Source organism: Dreissena polymorpha, chromosome 13, assembly GCF_020536995.1.
Source record: "Dreissena polymorpha isolate Duluth1 chromosome 13, UMN_Dpol_1.0, whole genome shotgun sequence".
Classification (NCBI taxonomy): domain Eukaryota; kingdom Metazoa; phylum Mollusca; class Bivalvia; order Myida; family Dreissenidae; genus Dreissena; species Dreissena polymorpha.
Genome location: NC_068367.1, coordinates 74,570,057 through 74,589,246, shown reverse-complemented (window position 1 = coordinate 74,589,246; position 19,190 = coordinate 74,570,057). Strand labels below are relative to the sequence as shown.

At 35.4% G+C, this 19,190-nt stretch overlaps 1 long non-coding RNA gene across 2 annotated transcripts; it reads right to left on the bottom strand.

The window, feature by feature from the left end:
• Positions 1-449: 449 nt before the first annotated feature.
• Positions 450-15,311, bottom strand: LOC127856282 (uncharacterized). 2 transcript variants are annotated; one of them, XR_008037936.1, is made up of 4 exons: positions 15,155-15,311; positions 3,622-3,770; positions 2,936-3,030; positions 450-747 (listed from the first exon to the last, which is right to left on the bottom strand). It is a non-coding gene; the product is annotated as an uncharacterized LOC127856282 (long non-coding RNA). The 2 variants fall into 2 exon arrangements; XR_008037937.1 differs by lacking the exon at positions 15,155-15,311 and adding an exon at positions 13,669-14,973.
• Positions 15,312-19,190: the final 3,879 nt, after the last annotated feature.

Sequence of the window (19,190 nt, the reverse complement as noted above, 5' to 3'; positions counted from 1 at the left end):
AATAAAGTTGAAGTTTATCAGGTGGTCTAAAAGTCCTCACCGCCTAGCAGATAAGTCTACAAAGTATTTTAAAGCCGGTTCATGAACATGAAATGATAAGTCATTTACGCCATCGGGATTATTTATTTTAAGTCAATATGTTTTAAGAATCTTAAGGCACTCATTGAAAAATACACCACTACATAAATAAATATCTAGGTCAATTGTGATTCTGTCAAGCAATGATTATCATATCAATTATTATCTCCAGAGTTATTCTTTTTTTCTTGCACTTATCATAATCTAACCATCTGCATTATTTTTGCCAAACAGGTGGTTTTGCAATCTGAGCACCACAATCATCAATATTTTTGTGTGGATATAAAGATGTTATAAAAATTTCGGATTATAAAATCTTAAGTTTTATCGTGCTGTACTTGTTTAGGAGATGTGTAATACCAACTGGCTACTTCTGTTTTCAGAACTAAAAGGCACAGAAGGATTTTATTAATATTTTGTTGAGTTCTCAGATTAATCGAGCCCAAAGCACTTCCTGCTACACAAACATATTTTCGAGCAACAACACATATTGATAATATCCATTTTAATGCCGTGCGGGTCTTTACAGTGGAGTGATTGAGTCGCACAGATATGTTTGCCGCACTCCAGGAATCAGAAGTCTGCTTCTCACCACTAGTCTCGATAAACTGAATCATGGGCCTGTCGCAACATTGTGGGATGCTTTTTCATGACCAAACATTTGGCAGTCTGGAAATAAAGTAAAAGTCATTCATACTTGTGTTAAAATAGTGACCTGAAAATCAATAGGGGTCACCTGCGGGTCACGATCAATGTACCTATGAAGTGTCATGATCCTAGGCAAAAGCATTCTTGAGTTATCATCTGAAAATCATTTTACTATTTCGGGTCACTGTGACCTTGACCTTTGACCTTGTGACCTCAAAATCAATAGGGGTCATCTGCAAGTCATGATCAATCTACCTATGAAGTTTCATGATCCTAGAAGTATGCGTTCTTGAGTTATCATCCGAAAACCATTTTACTATTTTGGATCACTGTGACCTTGACATTTGACCTAGTGACCTCAAAATCAATAGGGGTCATCTGCGAGTCATGATCAATCTACCCATGAAGTTTCATGATCCTAGGCGTATGCGTTCTTGAGTTATCATCCGGAAACCATTTTACTATTTCGGGTCACCGTGACCTGGACCTTTGACCTAGTGACCTCAAAATCAATTAGGGTCATCTGCAAATCATTATCAATCTACCCATGAAGTTTCATGATCCTAGGCGTATGCGTTCTTGAGTTATCATTCAAAAACCATTTTACTATTTCTGATACTGTGACCTTCACCTTTGACCTAGTGACCTCAAAATCAATAAGGGTCATCTGCGAGTCATGATCAATCTACCTATGAAGTTTCATGATCCTAGGCCCAAGCGTTCTTGAGTTATCGTCTGACAACCACCTGGTGGACGGACCGACAGACCGACCGACATGAGCAAAGCAATATACCCCCTCTTCTTCGAAGGGGGGCATAAAAACAACAACAGTTGTTTGCAATAAGAAAAGCATATATATTCACTAGATTAAGTGTTCACAAAAAATACTATTTCTGAAAATAAAATTGCAAGAACGATAGTTTGACAGTGAAAAGTATTCATGTTTTATGCATCATAAATATACAATCACATTAAGACACTGAAAAACAACTTTTCATACAAAACAATATAATGGAGCAAAGAGAATGCTTTTTTTCATTATATGACACATTAATAAATTAAAATATGAGTAATCTTCTTGTTTAACCTTTTTTCAGGGTTATTTGACAAAAGACTCTATAACACAGTTTGATCCTCAGGTTATGATATTACATATGAAATATCATGTCCTTTATAAATTAAAAGAAAATGCAAGGCTCTAAAAACCAATGCACCAACAGAAAGGTACGATGTTTATATTCTACATTCTCCCATTATTTTGTTGAATAAAAGTTAATGCAGATCTTTACTAAGCAAACTAGAGCTTTGTCACAGACGTGACAAATACCCCCACGTGCCGAATTGACACAGACTATTTTGCATGCTGTCTTCACAAAACAAGAGAATCAAATTTATGGCTATTTTTAAGAATGATAATGCCATTATCATTTATGGCCATTTTGACCTTTGAACTCTTGAATTCTTTAGCATGACATGCAGTCCAAATGTATGGCCATTTTTTTTTACTTTTGAACTCCAAGTGTGACCAAGACCTTGGAGTTATCAACATGGCCTTTTTTTACCTCTGAACTCAAAGTGTGACCTTGAACTTGGAGTTATCGACGTAATTCTTTCGCGCGACACACCGTCCAATGATGGTGAACAAATGTGCCAAATGATTTTAAAATCTCACAATGAATGACATAGTTATTGCCCAGACAAGCTCATTTATGGCCATTTTTAATCTTTGAACTCAAAGTGTGACCTTGACCTTCGAGATATTGAAGTAATTCTTTCGCGCGACACACCGCCCCATGATGGTGAACAAATTTGCTAAATGATTTTAAAATCTCACAATAAATGATAAAGTTATGGCCCAGACGAGCATTTGACCCTTGAACTCCAAGTGTGACCTTGATCTTGGGGATATCGACGTACTTTTTTCACGCAACACACCGTTCCATGATGGTGAACAAATGTACCAAGTTATTTTAAAATCTAACGATAAATGACATAGTTATGGTCCAGACAAACTTTCGGTTTAAAACACACTAAGTGACCCCGTGACCTAGTTTTTGACCCAGCATGACCCATATTCAAACTTGGCCTAAACATCATCAAGATACAACTTGTGACCAAGTTTGGTGAAGATCGGATGAAATTTCGAGACAGACCGACCGACAGTACGACAAAGTGACACCTATATAGAAATATAAAGCTTATTTATTACCATCAATGCAAACACTCCACAGCTGTTTCCATGGAACTGAACTGATTTTTTCCAAGCCATCTTTCACAATTTGCGCTCGTTGACACATGAACTGGCTGCAACAAATATTTTGTTGGTAAAAATCAACAAAAATCATGTGCCTATATACTTAAGCGGTACTTTATCTATACCAAATTGTTTTGGTAATCAGTTTTTAAACATATATATATATATGTGAATCTATTAACACATTATTTGAAACACATAAGTGTGAGAGATAGGACACAATAATAAATAAGAATGAACTAAGAAAGCAAGCTTAAATTTATATATATTTATATCATTTTTTAAGTGTTGGTGCTCATTACAAGTTAATATTTAAGATAAAAATCCAAATATAGAAAACAAATAAGATTTACAAAGTTTTTTGAATATCTTGTTTGCTATATTGCCTGATGAATGATAACTGGAACTGGCCAAAAAAGCTCCCTAAATGTGACCTTTGATCTCTTGTTAACACATGCTCTGCAGCTTCTCTACATGGAGAACATAATGTGGTAAGCTATATTAAAAATTGCATATTCAATTATCGAATCACAGTTTGGATAAGCTCAGAGACACACATAAAATGCACATACACCAACTGCTACTGTGACTGCTATATCAAGCAGGTAAGACAAAAAATGAATTACAGCTTTGAACCTTACCAGAACAAATCGAACAAGGCCTTGTTGTTACCACCCAACCAGTCGTAAATGGTTACAGTCCTGGACATAACACTTGCAACCAGCAAAACCCAGTGATTGTTGCCTTTACGTTGTGGCAGCATAAGTAGATCATACATATTGAAGTCCACCTACAAAATGTGAAATTAAAATGTTCCTTAAACAATGTATACATTACTAAACAGTGAGAACTTTACTCAAATTACTTCAAAGAAGTATAGTGGCATGCTAGAATCAAGTACAGTTTAAGTTAACAATAAAACGAAAGATTGTCAGGCAATATGGTACTCCTGGAACAACTTTGTAGAGGTCATCATTTACAAAGAACATGTAGAATTTATGAAGAACCACCACTTTTACATAAAAATTCATGTTATGTAAAACGAAGACTTTAGCATTCATATCTCACAGACATATCAAGTCATTACCACTGCCACCTTCATCAACATAATTATTGGACACATAGAGAACTACTATATCTCACTACATACAAAATGTGGTAGCCCTAGATCCGAGAGTTAAGGACAAGAATATTTTAAAAGTTTTCACAAAATAAGCAAGAAAGAAGTGTATATAATGTTCAATTTTGTGACCCGCGGGTCAGGGTCAAATTTGACCCAAAGGGCATAATTTGAACAAACTTGGTAGAGGACAATAAGATGTTACTGCAAACCAAATTTGGTAGCCATAGTCCGAATGGTTTTCAACTAGAAGATTTTTAAAATTTTCACAAAATAGGCGCTTTATAAGCGATTATTCAATTTTGTGACCCCCCCTCCCCCCGGGGCAGGGTCAAAGTTGACCCCAGAGGCATAATTTGAACAAACTTGGTAGAGGACTATAAGATGTCACTTCATACCAAATTTGGTAGCCCTAGGCCCAATGGTTATGGACAAGAATGATTTTTAAAGTTTACCCTAAATTAGCCATTTATAAGCATATGTTCAATTTTGTGACCCCCGGGGCAGTTTCAAATTTGACCCCAGGGGCATAGTTTGAACAAACTAAGAAGAGAATTAATACATGTCAATACATACCAAATTTGGTAGCACTATGCCATACAGTTATGGACAAGTAGATTTTTTAAGTTTTCACAAAATAGGCCTCATACAAGCATATGTTCAATTTTGTGACCCTCGGGGCAGGGTCAAACTTGACCCCAGGGACATAATTTGAGCAAACTTGGTAGAGGACTATAAGATGTCACTATCTACCAAATTTGGTAGCCCTAGGCCCAATGGTTATGGACAAAAAGAGCTGTAAAGTTTTCACAAAATAGACCCTATATTAGCATATGTTAAATTTTGTGACCCCCGGGGCAGTTTCAAATTTGAACCCAGGGGCATAATTTGAACAAATTTGGTAGAGGACTATTAGATGTCTCTACATACCAAATTTGATAGCCCTATGCCAAATGGTTATGGATGCGAAGATTTTGAAAGATTTCACAAAATAGGCCTTATATAAGCATATGTTCAATTTTGTAACCCCAGAGCAGGGTCAAATTTGACCCCAGGCGCATAATTTGAACAAATTTAAAAGAGGTTCACCCAAGGAACATTACTGAGAAATTTCATCAGAATTGGACCAGTAGTTTAGGAGAAGATGTTTAAAGGAAAAGTAAATGAACTGACGGACGCACGCACGCAGGCACGGACGGACACACGCATGACGGACACAGGACCATGACATAAACTCCACTGGCCTTTGGCCAGTGGAGCTAAAAATCAATTCAGGAAGGGAGGGAGCACCCCTCCCTAACCCAACCATAAAGGCCCCTGGGCATCTGAAATATGATCACAAGCACTAATAATCATATAATAATGATAAAACCCGGTCACCACTGTCGATAAATTGGAAATTGTTATGATTGTGAGATATAATGTAAACATTTGCATACAGATCAATCTTTTTTCTTCAAGCCCAACACAAAATAACAATGCAAAATTAAAGTTTTAAAGGTTTTCCATGGGTACAAATAGGGTATTTATCTGGACATTGGAAACGTTGAAATACATGAAAATATCATCAAACAACTTAAATGTATTTCATTGTTAAAATATGTTTTTCTTGATTTTTCTCCAAACTTTACACAAAAATGGGTGATTTCAAAAATATTAAACTAGAAATGGCGCGTCAGAGGCCGACGTGTATCCCCACGCCGCATGTTTGACCCAGGGGTGCCCCAGGGTTGGTAATGGGGCTATGCATAGTTGAAATTGAACGCATTGAAGAGAAGTTCGGTATCAATTAATGTGAATCGTTGTAGAAATGAAGAAATTATAGTAAAAGGCAATTTTGGGTGGGCGTGGCCTATGTGGGCGGGGCGCCCCAGGGTTGGTAATGGGGCCATGCATAGTTGAGATTAACCATAATGTCATAAGAGAGGTTCAGTATCAATTTGAAGTGAATCGGTGTAGAAATAAAGAAATTATAGTAAAAGGCAATTTTGGGTGGGCGTGGTCTATGTGGGCGTGGCCAATGTGGGCGGGGCACCCCAGGGTTGGTAATGGGGCCATGCATAGTTGAGATTATCCGTATTGCCATAAGAGGGGTTCAGTATCAATTTGAAGACATTCAGTGTAGTATGGTGCACTCAAAATGTGCAGCTCCATGAGATACACATGCATGCCAAATATCAAGTTGCTATCTTGAATATTGCAAAAGTTATGACCAAGGTTAAAGTTTTGGGACACACACACACACACACACAATGACAGACAGGCCAAAAACAATATACCCCCTTTCTTTCGATCCGGGGGCATAAAAATGAGTAAAAATCTCTGACCCGGCCCCACCTCAACCCACATAACTTTTGACCTTGGGGTCAAATCAAAATTCCAAATAGTGCAGGGTCGCACAGATGCTCATAGCTACCATGTGTGTAAGTTTCAAGGTTCTAGTGCTTAAAGTGTAGGAGGAGAAAGTGGCCAGGACGGACGGACGACAGAGATAACCACAATATCCCCACTTTTTCTCCGAAAAGCGCGGGGATAATGAAGCCTAAATGAAATCTTTTCTCAAATTTTAGATGTTAAGTTATGGCAACAGTTTTGTTTGTATTGCATAGGGAAAGGGTTCAAGTTTTATAAATGAGTAGGGCCGCTCTGTCAGATGTGATCACTTTTTCACAACAAAAGATGTTAACCAAATGTTTTGATTTTTTTTTAATAAATGTACATGTCTTTTGCACTTAATAAAATCCCATTAAAACATGTTATCAATATTTTGTGTGTTTTGTCAACATGCAGTATGTTCTTAAGAAAAATTTAAATACAAAATCAGAAGTGTTTAAAAAAAAAATATGGAAAAAATTGAAATTTTCATGTTTTTTAACACATATTTTTCAAAACAATACTCTTAAAAGTTTTTTTCCTGGCCTCAAAGCAGTGTATCTTAAAGTAAAAACTCAGATTTATCAAAATATAGGATGGCCTTCAAATAAATGTGAAGTTATTTTTTTATGATACATGTTTATATTTTTTTATAATATTTGACCTCGTTTTCTATAATATGTGTCTTGTTCTGATAAAACTGGGCTAAATTCATGTGCGTAAAGTGTCGTCCCAGATTAGCCTGTGCAGTCCGCACCGGCTTATCAGGGACGACACTTTCCGCTTAAACTTGTTTTCGGTAAGAAGGGACTTCCTTCAAACTAAAAATACTGTAAAAGCGGAAAGTCTCGTCCCTGATTAGCCTGTGCAATCTGCACAGGCTAATCAGGGACTAGACTTTCCGCACATGAATTAAGCCCAATTTTCTCATAACAACACACATATAATTCACTGTTCTATATTTAGACCTTGCTCTCTATATATTAAACATTATATTCTCTATATATTGGACCTTGTTCTTTATAAATTAGACCTTGTTCTTTTTATACTTTATACATTAAACAGGATGTCCTCTTACTTGACCTTCCTCTGTAATACAATATATCCTCTATATATTTAGGTAATGAGTCATTAAAAATGAATGAAATAATAATAAGTGCTGTACCTTTGTTTATCGAAGGTTTTAACATGGTTTTTAGTTTAGATGTGTAGGAATTGTACCACAAGGGTGACAGTCTGCGTGGTTTAATTATAAGTGTCTGAAAGACTTTGTCATCAATCATATTTGACATTTGACCATGTTCAACTTTTATTTTGGCTTTTTTATCCCCACGCTTTTTGAAAAAAAGGTGGGGATATTGTGGTTATCTCCGCCGTCCGTCCGTCCGTCTGTCTGTCCGTCCGTCCTGGCCACTATCTCCTCCTACACTAAAAGCACTAGAACCTTGAAACTTACACACATGGTAGCTATGAGCATATGTGCGACCCTGCACTATTTGGAATTTTGATCTGACCCCTGGGTCAAAAGTTATAGCGGTTGGGGTGGGGCCGCGTCAGAAATTATCACTCATTTTTTTAGGTTATTTTACATTTTCTTCTTTATTTCTACACCGATTCACTTCAAATTGATACTGGACCTCTCTTATGACAATACGGTCAATCTCAACCATGCATGGCCCCATTCCCAACCCTGGGGCGCCCCGCCAACATAGGCCACACCCACCAAAAATTTCCATTTACTATAATTTTTTTCATTTCTACACGGATTCACTTCAAATTGATACTGAACTTTTGTTATGACATTAGGGTCAATCTCAACTATGCATGGCCCCAATCCCAACCCTGGGGCGCCCGCCCACATAGGCCACACCCACCAAAACATTCCATTTACTATAATTTTTTCATTTCTACACGGATTCACTTCAAATTGATACTGAACTTCTCTTATGACATTAGGGTCAATCTCAACTATGCATGGCCCCATAACCAACCCTGGGGCGCCCCGCCCACATAGACCACACCCACCCAAAATTGCCTTTTACTATAACTTCATTTCTACACCAATTCACTTCTAATTGATGATGAACTTCTCTTATGACAATACGGTCAATCTCAGCTATGCATGGCCTCATTACCAACCCTGGGGCACACCTAGGTCAAACATTCGGCGTGGGGATACGCGTCGGCCTCTGCCGCGCCATTTCTAGTTTTCAGTTGCTTTTGAATGCTTTATTAAATCGAAATTTAATCATTAATTCTGCTATAATGTAAGTTTGTTTTCACTTTCTGGAGGTTTATAAGAAAAACATTTATTTTGTGTCCCAAGTGTACATTTACAACATTTGTTAACCAACGTCAGGCTAACATTGAAGATTATTGGAGAAACATTTTGATTAAAATTGACATTAATTTGAGAAGAGGAAATGCATTTTTATAATAATGTTATGGTACAGTCAAATATACTTCCCAAGTTCCCACACATTATCATTTATATGCTTATATTTTTCTTCTGAAGACAAAATATGGAGACATACCCATATAATAAGAGTAGTTCACCCCCAGAGTGAAGAAACCACCTTTTTCTGTTGGAGATTACACCCTTCTGTGTACTTCTTTCCAGAAAATTGGTGCCTTTGTTTATTTTTTAAAAGCTATCACCTGTTCATCAAACATGATAAAAATTTCGTACACTTGGGACAATGCGATATTTGTCTTGCAAAAAAAGTTCACAAGGTTTTGGCATCAAATTTTCAGTACATCTAGTGATAAACATTAATGGTTTGAAGAAAATGATGTAAAACATTGAAAATTCTATCTTATGAAAAATTTAAAATAACTTTCTTGCAAAATGTACACTTGGGACACTTTTTGCCTATAAATATTGAAGCACTTTATGATGCCACCTCTTAATATACGTGAAGAGAGTTGAAAATTGTGGCACAAAATTGACAAGAACATCATTGCTTTGAACACATGCTACAAGAGATATCAACCTAAGTTAGAAGCATTGTTTTATTTTTCTTAAAGCATATGCATTTTTATATTCATTTAATGATGGCAATACCTAATATTTCTGAAAGTTTTATTGAAGTATAGAATTGAAAATTGCCTTTTACATAAAATGTCACGCAAAACCAGTACACTTGGGGCAATTTTAAGGATATTTTTCAATATATTTTGTAAATGAAGCAAGTTTTTGAGAAGAATTTTCACATTTAAGTTAATCACATGGAAACACTTCTGTAAGATAGAAAAAGAACTCAAACATGCTTAATGCAGGTTTTTTTCCCCTTCTTTGTGACCTGCCGATCATCGGCCCTTTCCCCTCCGATTTTGTGTTCCCCTCAGCTGGTAAATTTTCCCCTAGATTTCATTTTCCCCTCCAAAAAAAAATTTTTTTTTTTTTTAACCTTTCAATATATAAGTTTATCTGATCCAGTGTAGAAAAAAGAAAAATATTGCATAATTAAATTTTCTGTTTCCTTGAATTTGTTTTAAAAACAGTAAAATATGCTTAATTGATTATTTAAGACTTTCCTTATTTTGCCCAAAATCCGGCGTTTCGTGTGATTTTTCCCCAAAAAATCTGGCGTTTCGCGCGATTTTTTTCCCCTAAAAAAAGGCCAGGCCCTTTCCCCAAAATCAGATAAAAACCCCTGTAATGGTAAGAAAAAAAATTCATGTTTTATTTAGGCTTCATTATTTTTTAAATCACCCATAGGATATGATGCGGCACTTGTCTTTAAGGAATATAAAAAAAATCAATCATTTTTACCCGGAAGTTGGCGCTGTAATAAATTTGCTATTCTGTGTGTTCTTTTACCAAGCTTGATTAGGAATTTTTGAAAATGCGCCATGGAGATTTTCTTTCACCATAAAAAATAATAGTTCACGGATTCAAACCATAATTCTTGATTAATATGTTGCTACAGTGGATTCCTGTTCTTAGCATACCATGTCAGCAAAAATTATGCTAATAACAGGAATATGCTATTAACAGGAACACACATTTTAGCATAAATATAGCAACTGGGGGCATACAATAAGTCAAATCTGTTAATAATTGATCGTCAAAGTGAAATTTAAATTCAACATTGTATATGATTGATGTTTAAGATAACTATTTATCAAATGGAATTGTATTCTAAGGTATTTGCATTTGCATTTGAGCATATTTTTGCAGATTTAAAGCATATTTTCTTGGCATTCTGAGAATGTTCTATGCTATAAAGACTTTAAGTGAATTCTGAATATTGGGGTTAAAAATTATGCTATTAATAGAAGAAAAATACATTAAAATTTAAGAATTAATCTGTGCTTTGACATTCTATATCAGAGCTCCAGATAAAAATTTGGTCAAATTCTTATTTACTCCCTATTTCAAAAATTAATTCTTATTTTACCCCCTATTTATAAAATTAATTCTTAACACTATATTACCAAATAATTTTTATGCATTGTTTTTGACACATCAACAATCCAACATTTTGGTTTATAGTCTTGGAAAGCCTGGCTTTCTTTTCTGTTTCTTGCTTTCCCATAATCGGACAGCATTTTCTGGCTCAAAAGACCCCACATCTATCTTGCTCATCTTGCTTTTTTTGCCTTCCACGCTTCGATACACCGCTTCGGTTGGCCATTTTGATTTTTTATTTAAAACAGTAACTGTCAATTCGGCTTAGGTCATAATGGCATTTTGGTCGCCGTTAAAGTCATATCAAAAATATATATTTAACATTTAATTTTAATGACATTTTGAATAGGTATATTGTTTATTACTTGTGAATAAAAATTACGATAAGTGTAATTAAAAAGGTACAATAAACAGTAAAGACTCGCCTGTAATACCAGGAGAACAGAATCGAGACTGTTTGGCCTTTCGACCGTTCTTAAGTGTGGCCCTTCCTAACAGCAAAGTGACGTTGACTTAAAGCTGTAGTTTTAATTGAGCGCCTCGACGTGTCAGAACCGGGATGAAATGTTTACCATATATAATTTGCTACTGGAAGTTTTACGCACGTTAGAAAATGTCGAATTCGTGTTTTATTTGTTCAATGCGTAACTTTATGCAAAGATTTTAAATCTAAATCGTTATTTAAGAAATTTTATTCGTTTTTACGCCTTTACACATGTTATCTGGAGCACTGCTATATGCTAATTACAGAAATATGCTATTATCAGGTATGCTAATAAGTGGAATCCAGAAATTATCCTTCAGTCTGACAGAATTTCGTAGCCTGTCAGACCAAACATCTGACAGATTATTTTACATTTTGCGGTGCCTGACTTGGCTTCTCACTTTTGAGTCCATGATGCTAAATGTTTTAGATTCAACACTAGTTTCCTCAACCTCATGACACCAGAGCTCCTGTGATGCAAATATACTTAAGTGGTATAAAGAAATATTTTTTTCTCTGCAAATTGCGTTTAGTTCCTCACTTCTGGTTAAAAACAAACCTGTTACCCTCCGATTGACTGTAAATTTAAACAGCAAACTCCAATACATATTCCTGTTTGTATTCTTGTATGAAAATGTCCACAACATATGGGCGTAGTTACATGGGGACTGAATATTCAAATACATGTAGGTTAAGAAGTACAGTAAATGCAGGGCTCGCGCTGTCGTTCGCCACTTGAGCCATTTGCGAAAATATTGAGAATTTGGCTCAAGAAAAACCCGATTTGCGAAAATGCTAAAATCTCGTAAAATTTCATTGAAAACAGCCGCCATTTTAACCTGAAACTGGTTTTCTATATTTTTCTCTTTGTTTCAATGAAAGTATTCGCAATTTGAACCGTGAACGAAAACCGGTCTGCACCTGTATCGAGACATCGCTTGACCTTATTGTTATTGAGGTGCACATGGTAGCTGGCCAATCAAAACTTAGCTCGCTTACACATAAAATGACGTTGTTGAATGAAACGTAAAAATGGGTGGAGCTTTGAATACACAGTTAATATAGTCGTCTGCAAACAAAATAGCAGCCGGTCGCAAATGTCGTATTATAAGATTAAAAATGAAAATAACCGTGACAATAAATTAATTATTTCCAAGCTGACTATCGATCTAAATTAAAGAGTGATAATTAAATAATTAGTTCTATGTCGTTGATGTTACAACTTTCTGCCGATTTTCGATTGAAATGAAAAGGTGATAATTAATTAATTTGATCGTTTTACTCACACACTATGCTAACTAACAGCGGCGTATTTTAACCAAAGGAAAACGTGAAAAACACACGCGGTTTAATTGCAATTAAAGTTTAATTTAAGTTACGAATTTGTAACACATAGGAAGAGTAATTCATGTCGTCTACAATATAAATGGAAGTAACCACTTTTTCCGTATAGTCGCTAACATGGCTCCTTTAACCTTAAATCGTCCTTTGGATGAAAATGAGTCTGAACAAACAAATTAAAACACAAAAAAACTAGAGCATTCCAAGAGTCATGGAAAGTTGATTTATGCCCCCTGCCACACCTAGATCTGGGTGGCTCAAAGATATTTTGGGCCAGCGCTAGCCCTGAAATGACATGACAAAATGCTGTAAGGACATATCATCATCCTTAATTCTAAACCAGCTTTACATGACATTATTCTTAAGAGGGGCATTTCAGAATAAAGATAAAAAGATACAAACGATTCGCAATGGAAAAATTATTTCCTGCAAATATTTTTTATCGAAATTATTTCCGTCAAGACATGTTGTACAATAGCATGCCATGGTTAAAATGAGTGTGTAATACAATGCCTAATCTCTTTCTGCAAAGTTTGGGAAGTCTGCTTTAGGGACTTTATAATGGAAGGACAGATGAAAGGTAACTCATTACAGTATAGTGCCACCAATGTAATTATTATGCATTTTTTTCGCAGTTCAGAGCTGAAAATAACATCCCAGAACTTAATTATGCACTGCCAAGTTATTCAATAAATAGTAAATTGTAAACATTTCAATTATGAAAAATTAAACAACTTGTAATTCAGACACAACTCACATTTTACCTGTTGTTAGCTTTGAACAAGCTAATAGGCCTGGGTGAAAAATAATTTACATTGAAATTGAGAAAAGTCCTCGAGAACTCAGTGCCCCAGATAATTATTTGGGAAATCAAATAGGGTTTTCAACCATTGATTTTAAAAAATAGGGTGATTCCATTCTTCATATAGAGTGAAATGAGTAATAAAAATGCATACCTTTAAATAATTGCTGATTTACTTCCGTTGACGCTGCACACTTGTATTGATTCAATAGAACTGTAAACTATCATCATAAATTTTAATAAACTGATGTTTCGTAACATCTTTAATCCTTGAAACTGTCCATGATATAAACTTTAAAAAATGTCAATATTTCTAACCAATGACATGCCTTTTTATACTTTTGACAGATTTGTTAAGTCACAGACTTTCCATCATGTTTTTTGGATGTCAACTCAAATGCTGTATGCACAGTTTCTAACAAAATCGATAACACGAATGATTCGGCACTTATTGGCTCTTGCTTTCTTGATTCGAAAAAGTTTGCGATCGGCTGATATTTTGGCGCAACAATCTCGGACGTCTTTCGACCTCTCTTAGCTATTTTTATTTCGCATCGTAATAGAAACTGAAACTACAGACGCTTTACAAATACATGCACAATGATCGACGAATTAGGTCAGATTGAAAACGCATAGCGTTGGAATAACTATGACCGTTTGCTAAGCTTGCTGAGTGTAAGCGTCACCGCGTTATGATAATAATTCCAAAGAGAAAATACCTAAAATGAGCATAGCATTTTTAATCGAAGTTTTGTATCGTTAATTTGACGAATTTGCGTAAAAGTCAAATTGGTTGCGTTAACAGACATGATATTTTGGATAATTGTAAAAGTTAGGACAGCAGATATACATATATGGGGAGAACGAGAAACGTAAACAATGTTAACCAGAAAGGCACAATCACAGGCAATCGGCACCTGTGTCGGAAGCAATAATTAAGAATCATTAAGAAAGTAAATCGATAGAAACAGAGAACCCACCCATTGACCAATTCTTATCAGTCATCGTCGTGATTTTCGCAAAAGTTTTAACAGCCGTTAGACATTTATGATCGATTTTCTTATTAAGCGAATGGCAACAATTTTTTGATCGACTAGTTAGCAGCCAAAACATTAAAGGGATCTTTTCACGCTTTGGTAAATTGACAAAATTGAAAAAAGTTGTTTCAGATTCGTAAGTTTTCGTTTTAGTTATGATATTTGTGAGGAAACAGTAATACTGAACATTAACCATGCTCTAATATAGCCATTATATGCATCTTTTGACGATTTTAAAACCTAAAAATTATAAAGCGTTGCAACGCGAAACGATTGAATAATTTGGAGAGTTCTGTTTTTGTCGTTAAATTTTGTGAAACTACGAAGATTGCTTATATAAGGTATAAAATACGTCAAGAATGTGTACTCGGCGGAATAGCTCAGTAGGCTAAAGCGTTTTTACTTCAGGACTCTGGCAGGACTCCATGGGTCACTGGTTCGAAACCTGCTCTGGGCAATGTTCTTTTCCTTTTTTTATTTTTTTTTCTTGAATTTTTACTGGAGCTTTTATGATCCAATGTTTACATTTATCAATATAAAGCATTTAATGAATAAGTTAAAAAAAATGCCAAAATCTGTGAAAAGGCCCCTTTAAGCACTTACCGCGTGTCAATGTTAAACTTTAAACAGATCGTCACATAAACTTGCAGAAGATGTGAAAAAGGCACCATCACGGCGGCAGCCATTTTTTCCAAACAAACCAGTTTTGCACCAAATGGCAAATATAACAAGAGTTCTGATTGGCTAATGCCATTATCTAAAAATAAATGCTGGTCGAGCAGGTTTTTTCTGCTCGAGCAGAAAAAATGCCGGTCGAGCAGTAAATTTGCTGCTCGAGCAGTATTTTGCTGGTCGAGCAGCATTTAAATGCTGCTCGAGCAGCATTTTTTCTGCTCGAGCAGAAGTTAAAGTTTCGACCCCTTTGGTATCCCATAGTATAGCCTGCTGAGACTGTGCATGAAGGCTAAACTGTCAGAAACTGATGTGTATAAAGTCATGGACATACAAAAGGACATAGACATTCAGCTGTGAATATTACATGTGCATTTATATAATAAATATCTTTATATATAAGTGTGAATCTTTAACTTTCCCCTTTTCCTTAAAAACGACTTTTTCCCCTTTGGACGGGACCCGCATCCACTCCCCTGTAGGTGAAAAAACCCTGAAATATGTAAATTTTGACGATAAGAGTGCTCAAAAATGTCATAAACACAAACATTCGCAATTTTCGAAAGTATCAAACGCATTTCGGCATACGTTTCTATTTAAAAAATTGAAGAAATAAGCGATCAATCAGGACAGTTGAATTCCAACATGCGTAAATCACCCGACACCGTTTGCAAGCGTCGTGTACAGCTATTTTTGGTTACAAATTCTTGATGAAATAAATTAATTTCTTTGTCCTGATACAAAGCGCGCGAAAATTGGCGTAGGTGTATTTATTTGTAAATAACAATTTCGTAGCGGGTAAACATTGAGATAATTTAATTTACATTAAAAGTTATGATGTGAATTTCAACTAAAGTACCGGGGTATCTCGCGAATTATTTTGCATTGATATTTCCTCTTAATAAAATAAGATTTCAACACGCTGCATCGTTACTGTTACGCAGTTGCAGTTCCTTCATTATTGAAACAATTATTGTATTGTATACTGACTGCACACACGTGTCGTGTACAGTTCATATTCTTCTGCAACGACCAATAAATAACTTATTTATATTTGTGTTTCATGCAACATGTACAAGTCATTTTCTGCTGTTCAAAGCGATGCACCCTGAACAAATCGAGAATAAACAGAACATCATAGATAAACGCAAGAAAAACACTTTTAAACAACTGTTGAAACTGTAACATGCAACATATAACAAAACGAAACTTCAAACGATCACCTAGCATATTCATTCATATTGTAGACGTACCTGTGTATAAAAACATATATTAATTTTCTATACATTTATCTTTATTTTTATTAGCCACAGTATTGAAACAATTTTTACTTACAGTGTTTTTAATTTTTGGCAGAGAGTATTAGCTAGCTCGGCGGAGCGCCAAGCGTTTTAACGAGTACACCTCGCCTACCCCGCCGCGGAAGCACTCGCTAACAGACAAAAGCCCGCGGAGGGAGCGAGTTTTTTTGGGGGGAAACGCGTGAACTGTACTGTAATACAATAATGATGTTTTTTAATTAAATATCATATGGGTAAAACATTAAAACATATACAAATATACGGTCAATTGTTGTTGATGTATTTTGAAGCTCCAGAGAAGCCCTGCACTTTATGAGAAGAAGAAGGGAGTAGACTGAACTCTAATTTGCAAACACTGGTTTCCGTGACATACATTCACTTTGCATATTCCTAATAAATATTTGTTGTTTGCATATAAAACGTATTTTTCGTTGTTAATTGACACACGCATTTCATAAATCCTTACTAACTATATGATGAATGTCGTTAATTTGATTGTTATTTGTCGTTTTCATCGGATACCATAAATTATTTTCTGAGTAGTCCGCCATGGACTTATGCCACAGGGTTTTGGACTTAGTAATTTTCTCTATAATAACTGTTTTCCGGAGTATTATTATGAAACACTTTCATATCTTGAGCTGATATTTGGTATGTAAATCCACCTACATGACCTACAGATGAAATGTGAAAGTCGCTCCAGTTCATTGAGTTATGGCCTTGAACTTAGAAATTACCTCTAGTATAACCTTTTTTCCGGACGGGTTTTACGCATCCATTTTAGATATGTAGCTGATTTTTTGTATGTAAGTCTACTTATTGGCGTCGCTCTGTAGTGCGTTCAGTTACAGCGAACGTTCGCCAATGATCGTTCGTTTCCGATTCGGTCTTATTGAACGATAAGTTCGGCGCGAACGTTTCAAGATGGCGGCTCCCAGAAAATTGATTGCGATTTTGATGGAGGAAATCGCGAATAACAACATTGTATCAGAGGAAAGGTTGTCGGAAGACTAAATAACTGACAATTTCATAATACAAAACTATAAATACCCGTATTCTTTTTTAGATTAAGACTTAAATAAAAGATATTTCAAAAATAATAAAACCTATAATAGTTTTATTATAATTATAAGTGGTGTGGATGCGAGTGTTATTTTTCATTAGCGATCGAAATTTAGTGTAAGAGGTGCATTGAATCAGTTATAAAATAAAGCCCTAAAATAGCGCAATACATTACAATCTTCAAATGTAGTTGTAATTTTCTTTTACATTGAATGAATTTTCGTTTCGTTTACATTTAATGAAAACATTAATAAATTTTAGCATTCAAATGGAAAAAAACACATGCATATTTTGCGAATTGAACTGTCTTTGAATGTACATGTATATTGAAAACTCTTTTGTAGTGATAATGAGCGATACAATTCTGGCATTTTATTATACCATAAATCTATACATTTATTTTACCCAAGCATTTTATATCCATATTATGATCAAACGCGATTGCTTGCTTTCACGATGATGTTTCGAACACTGCAGTAACGCACGATATTTAAACGTTATATTTGCAAGTACCCGTTAAATACGTTAATTGTGTAGCAGTAAATTTCCACAATATTTTTAATGTATTGTTATTATTAAACACTTTATTGTTATGTTTAAACAGAGACGTAGGTCTCTGGTTTAAACTGGCTAATATATATATACTTAATAGTTCCTGTTGATCCATTTCGGACAAATGTACGTCTATTCTTAAAATATGTTCAAATATGTTATTAAAGCAACTGTAAAGTTTTTGGCTTGACATGCCAATAGATGACATGGAGGTATCATAAATCGTGTTTAATGACCAGACACATGCGGTCTATGACCCCATACAGAGATATACAAGTATAGGTCCCTGGGTTTATGACACCCTGTTTTCTTAGTAATTGTCTGGACAGTATCCGATCATATCGAGATAATCGGTTTGTGATTAACAAATGGGCAATTAAACACTGGGTGGTTAAAAATGCTGAAATAAAGAGTGTCAACATTGGTGTGAACAATTAAATAAAACATTTACATGTATCAAGAGGATGTAGTTAATCTGTAACAAGGTAAGTTTTTACAGACATATAGGTTCAAATCAGTTTCTTTATGTTGATTACATAAAATCAATCAAATTGTTGTTTGTTTTCGTCCTTATTTGTGTTCGTTCATTGGATTCTATTTAATCTGAAAGAATTTCAATTTCTGAGTATTTTGTTGTTCTTAAAAAGGGTCGCGAATATGAATGAAACCTTATCACGATGCGGTTCATCAAACGCAAACAATAGCAGAATGGCCGCAGTGTTGACGGCCAAAATTTGAGCGCGCGCAAACTTGACGTCATTATCGGAATCCCCAAAACCTCCTATACACTTTGTTTATAATTCAATTCATTCTATGTACTACAAAAAATAGAAAAAAATATCGAAGTTACACTGAACAACAACGACAACTTATATGTCCGCCATCTTGGTTTCGCTCGCGAACTACCTCCCGAGAGGGTTCGCTTCGGTTCGCGAACGTTCGCTGCGAACCGAGCATTCAATAGCGAACGTTCGCGACGGTTCGCGAACTATAGCGAACGTTCGCTGTAACTGAACGCACTACAGGAGAGCGGCGACTAGTATGTAATGCAT